Here is a 6,232-nt window from a genome sequence, read left to right as displayed (position 1 = left end):
TCCCCACATTTTCAGAAATGGAGGTTCACAGACTGTGAAAAGTACTTTTTTAATCATTAATTTTATATTATTTTAATCACTATAAATAATGCTTGGGATGATTTTATGGGTAGTGCTAGACAACACATGTATGTATATATTATTACACACATGCATGTATATATTTAAGAAATATATGTAATATTTATTTATATTTATATATAATATATGTAAACACAAACTGTTATTTTGAATAACAGTTTATCGATTAATTGCGGAGAGGCAATTAATGCAGAGAGACATAAGCAAAACTGTGGGCATTAAATAGGGCTCTAAAATCGATTAATTGCGATTAATCAATTTTAGAGCCCTATTTAATGTGTACAATTTTGCTTATGTCTCTCTCTCTCTACACACACACACACCTTCTCACATATGTGTATTGTTATTTATGTACATATATTGTTGTTAGTATTGACATCTGCCACTGAAAAACACAGTCAACCAATAAATATGAGACTGTTATTATTTAGCCACTCCTTATTACTAAAAGCATTTAACTACTATTGTTTTGCATTTTGTTTCATTTGTGCCTCTTTATTAACTGATGAGTGATACTCAGGATGAATTGTCCGCCTCGTGCTGAAGAATTTAATGAAACTGGTTCTGTCTCCATCTGAAACATGATCATCCTTTAACAGCCCTTAGGAGTCTTCTCAGCACTGCTCGTACCTGATGAGAAGAATGAAGGCTGTGTGCGAGCTGGAGCCAAGGTGATGTCTAGAGTAACTGAGCTGTGTGCGCTATTGATCCATTGCCATTTATATTTGTGCAGAGTGGAGTGAAATCATGGCAAGAGACCAGAGCTCTCATCAGTCACCTCTAGAAATAGCGGCAATAAGAATGCATCAGAGCCGGTCATTCCAGTGCGTCAAAGGAGCAAGTTATAGTATATTGTCCCTGCCATTGATGTGCCCTTGTTCTCTTGGCAGGTGTGTGCTTGATATTGACAAAAGAAGGACAGAGTGAAAAAACAAAAAAGGGATAGTGTAGGCTTTTTTATGTCTGAAACTCCCATTGTACTCAAATGGGCTCGCCGAAAAATATAAAAAGTTTTTATGCCATGCAGTTTTTATTTATGTTGCATGGAACACAAAAGGAGATATTTTTTTAAATGTTCAAGCTGCTCATCTATACGGTGGAAGAAACAACCAAGCTCCAAAAATACACCATAAAATAGTCCATGCGCCGCAAGTTGGAATTTGTATCGCGATGCATCGTTTCTAACATATTTGCATCTGTAAAAACCGATTTATATCTAATTATTAGTAGATGCACTATACTTGTATTATTTAAATAATTTGTGACCAATATTTTATATGTAGATTGATTGACTCTTAATGAATATGTGTTCCCTAATCTAAAGTGTTACCAAAATAAATGTTTTGTTTTATTATTTTATTTTACGAAAATAATTTTTTAGTATTTAGGAATGTTTTGGGTTTTGGATGCACTATACAGTGCATATATGAACTTCCATTTCATGCCCTCACTAAAAGACAAATTCTTCATAACGCAGTGATTCCCTGAACCAATTCTTATCATCCAATGGCACATAAGCCAGCACTTTCGCTAGTCGTTCTGCTTTGATGCTGCTCTGTGCAGCTGAGCTTGCATGTCTGTGTGGGATAGTGATGGCCAGGCTGTCAGCAGTGACTGGTCTGTTAAGGTAGCTGAGAAGGTCACTAGAGGTTTGACAGGAGGCGATCAATAGCAATGCTGAGTGCAAGGCCAGTAAACGGGTAGCATGTAAACACTGTAACATGCATTGGGCTCCGTATCAAACTATTCTTAATGCCTCTAGGTTGTCCGGATGATTGAGCACTTGTCTCTTCTATTGTGGCACAAGAGCTGTGTTTTATCTCAGTGCGTAGATTAATATTTCATAATGGTCTTTCCATTAGAGTGCAGAATATTAGCAGTATGATGTGTGATGTCACTTTTGATGTGTGAGGCTTTTATCACATGCACGGATTTTGTGACATTCAAATTAAAACATTTAGGAATTCACATTCTTAGTGTTAGGTTAACAGAAATATTGCAGTTTTATACAGTATTTATAATTTTCATTGCAAATTACATTCTATTGAAATAATCTGGCATGCTTTCAGTTACAGTAAAAACCATCCCTTAAAAACAATCAAAAATGTTGTTTACAGTAATACACTTACAATGGAAGTCAAACCAGTAACTCATACATGTGAGGTTACAAACATATAATATAAAAATGATTTTATAGCTTTTATAGTGTATTACAAAATCTATATGTAAAAAATAGATTTAGTCTTACACTAATAACTACTATAAAGTGCAAAAATATGATAGAACGACTTCCCTATAGACTTCTATTGTAAATGTATTACTGGAAACACAAATATTGTTTGTCTTTAGGGGCAAGTTAAAATGAATGTCTGTGGTGATGGATAGCATTTCACAGAAGCTTAACTTGTTTTGCACCTGTAACATTCCTTTAAAACAAAGCTATTACTCCACTCAAATTAACAGGGATCTCTTTCTTTCTTCTCTTCCCTTTTTTTCATTTTAGTACATGTGTACCACATTAGCATTGGCAGCCAAGCTCAGAAGTACCGCTCTCTTTGGACCCTGACAGTGAGACTGCCAGACAGCAGGTTGGGTAAAATATGCAAATATTACTTTTTTTTTTTTCTTCCATAAATTCCATTTCTTGTTTGTTTCTCTCCATCCAATGAATCCTAAGTCTAGTTTAATCACAGCACAGACTATATTAGTTTTTGATTTTCAAATAGACATAGCAGGTCTATTTTAAATGTCATGGTACACTTTGTAAAGGAACACTTTTAGAGGTGTGAATTATAGAGTCACTTGAGTTCCCATGATGCCCTTGGAGCAAGACACTTAACCTCCATGTGCTCCCGGATGACTGGCCCTACAATTAGCCTACTCTACGCAGCTTTGGCTGAGAAAAACATCTGCTAAATGGCAAGTAACCAAAGTGTAATTGATATGCCATAATGAGATTACATTCACCTCTAATTCAGTTTCACACACATCTTCAGCAGCAGTTGAATATCAAAACAGTCATAATTGCCTTAGAATTGACCAGCCATCTCTATAGTTTCACTGTGATGTTAGTTGTATTCAGATGAGCTGTTTTATGACTTTAAGCCTTTCAGAGGCCCTCTGACACATGATACTCTATTTTAAGATTTGTACGGTGTGTGTGTATGAACATGGATTAACAGCAAAAGACAGTTAAAAGTGTCAGTTATTATTCTCTCATGTCTGAAAGTGACCCCTGTTCATGAATCCAGCTCATATGCTCCTTGAGATTATATACTGTCATTTATTAATAATACATAGTAGATGCTGTTACTGTGTGTTGTCATGCAACATTTTTATTTTGTTGGCTATGTTCGGAATAGCATACTAATAATTTCTGCAATATATAAACTACTGTTGAAAGGTTAGGGGTTGATACGGGTTTTAATGTTTTTAAGTCTCTTATGCTCAACAAAGCATTAATTTGATCAAAAATACAATAAAAATCAGTAATATTATAAAAATAAAATAATAACTGCTTTCTATTTTAATATATTTTAGAATATTTAAAAAATGTATTCCTGTGATGAAAAAGCCGAATTTTCAGCAACCATTATAGTCTTCAGTGTCACATGATCCTTCAGAAATCATTCTAATATGCTGATTTGGTGCTCAAGAAACACTTCTTATTATTATCAATGTTTAAAACAGTATTGCTATTGAATACTTTTTTGTGTAAACCATGCTGCTTTTTTCTGAATAAAAAATTCAAAACAGCATTTGTTTGACATAGAAATCTTTTGTAACATTATAAATGTCTTTACTGACTTGTTTGAACAATTCAATGCATCCCCCCCCAAAAAAAACATTCTAACCCCAAACTTTTGAACAATAGTATAACAAATAGAACCAAATGCTGATTTTCTATATGCATAAATGACCCAAATGGCCTACTATTTGGCCCAGATTTGCCAACAAAATGCCCTGTGTAAAATACTGTATCCCAAAATATAATGCACTCAGTTCCATTTCCATGTGATAATTAAACTGTAAGTAATATCGGCAGAATTAAATTTTTTTTTTTAAACATATTTCACAGTCAAAGGTTAAGACATTTTGTTTTTAATTTTATAAAAAAAAATTGCATAACCCCATTAGCCAGTGCTGATAGATACCATAACTTTCTTCATTGATGGCCATACAGAACTGTCCATGTTTTGTCACAAAATAAAATGTTTTGCTAGCAATATATAAATAGGAAATATTTCATTTTATTATAGCAGATATTTTACCAGTGGCCATTTTTGCAGGGCCCTTTAAACGTAATATTTAAAGTTAATATTTTTTAATCATTCAAGTTATTTAGTTAAGAAAAAGTTATCATAAAGTTAAGAGTCATTAGTCAAGATTTGCTGCAAAGGTAATTTGTCTCAAAAACAAAACTGTGCCCACAACTAGTGGTCGACCGATATACAGTGGGTACGGAAAGTATTCAGACCCCCTTAAATTTTTCACTCTTTGTTATATTGCAGCCATTTGCTAAAATCATTTAAGTTAATTTTTTTCCCTCATTAATGTACACACAGCACCCCATATTGACAGAAAAACACAGAATTGTTGACATTTTTGCAGATTTATTAAAAACAGTCGCACAACTGTGAAGAACTTTCTGATTTATCGTCCAGCTGGCGTTCTTTGCTCATGTGGAGGGACGTTCATTTGCCACCTCAGTGCTCAACGTTTACTGCCCTCCCTTCGGGCAAGTAGCCGTTAAGTTCAAGGTTTGTCAGTAGGAGTGGTGCCTGATGGCATAATGAGAATTAACCCTCCACTTCTACCACCACACTGTACCTCCCAAACCAGACCATCCACTCTGACACTCTGGAAGGGACAAACAAAATAACTTGTGTTCCCTCGTCCAATATAAACAGGAACACAAACACATCACTTGTAGAGAGACGAAAAGATATACACTACCGGTCAAAAGTTTGGGATCAGTAAGACTTGCAGTGTTTTTTAAAGAAGTCTCTTATGCTCATCAAGGCTGTATTTATTTGATCAAAAATACAGGAAAAAACAGTAATCTTGCAAAATGTTATTACAATATAAAATAATGGTTTCTATTTTAATATCCTTTAAAATATAATTTATTTCTGTGATGCAAAGCTGAATTTCCATCAGCCATTACTCCAGTATAAAGAAGAGTCACATGGTCCTTAAGAAGTCATTCTAATATGCAGATTTACTATTAGAATGATCAATGTTGGCAACAGTTGTGCTGGAAACCGATACTTTTTTCAGGATTCTTTGATTAATAAAAAGTTAAAAAGAACATAATTTATTCAAAATATAAATGTTTTCTAACAATATAAATCTTTGCTATCACTTCTTAATAATTGAACACATCCTTGCTGAATAAAAGTTTTACTTTTAAACTGTAATTTATATTGTTTGAAAAGATTTCTATTTTAAAATAAATGCTCTTCATTTTAACTTTTTATTCATCAAAGAATCCTGAAGAAAAGTATCACAGGTTAAAAAAATATATATCATGTGACACTGAAGACTGGAGTAATGATGCTGAAAATTCAGCTTTGCATCACAGGGATAAATTAGATTTTAATGTATATTAAAATAGAAAAATGTTATTTTACATCATAATAATGTTTCCCTGTATCTTTGATCAAATAAATGCTGCCTTGATGAGCATAAGAAACTCCTGTAAAAAAACACTAAAAATTGTTCTGATCCCAAACTTTTGACCGGTAGTGTATATCAAGTGCTTATAAAAAAAAAGCAGGTCCTTTTAGATTATAAACAGTGTCCATGATGTATATGTAGTAGCAAAGCAAATAACTGTTAGAACATCTTACCTTTTGAATGTTAGTTTGTGTTATTTATTAATATCTCAAATGTAGTTAAGGATTGTCATGATAATATATTAAAAATGTATTGTGTATATACTGTATAACCTAAAGCAATGCCTTTTACTTGAATTTGGTGTTTTTTTAAATTCATCAAAAAGTTCTGTGCTTGAACATGCATGAAAGTTGTCTTCCAGAAGATTTGTTCATATTCAGACTGATCTTAGATGTTGTGTACAATTTATTTCCTTTTTTTTTTCTTTGTTTATTTTTCACATGGAGATGACGACCCAAAAGAGTACTGTTTT

General features: G+C 33.1%; 1 long non-coding RNA gene across 1 annotated transcript in view; it reads left to right on the top strand.

Moving 5' to 3' along the window:
* LOC107600853 (uncharacterized) overlaps positions 1-2,675 on the top strand; it is a 5,323-nt gene extending 2,648 nt beyond the window's left edge. The window contains exons 2-3 of the long non-coding RNA XR_001610848.1: positions 681-752; positions 2,585-2,675. This is a non-coding gene — a long non-coding RNA (uncharacterized lncRNA). The remainder of the gene's footprint in view (positions 1-680; positions 753-2,584) is intronic.
* Positions 2,676-6,232: the final 3,557 nt, after the last annotated feature.

This window comes from Sinocyclocheilus grahami, unplaced genomic scaffold (genome assembly GCF_001515645.1).
Source record: "Sinocyclocheilus grahami isolate Dianchi unplaced genomic scaffold, SAMN03320097.WGS_v1.1 scaffold293.1, whole genome shotgun sequence".
Lineage (NCBI taxonomy): Eukaryota > Metazoa > Chordata > Actinopteri > Cypriniformes > Cyprinidae > Sinocyclocheilus > Sinocyclocheilus grahami.
Note: the sequence above shows the minus strand (reverse complement) of the source record. Positions and strands in the feature narration are given on the sequence as shown.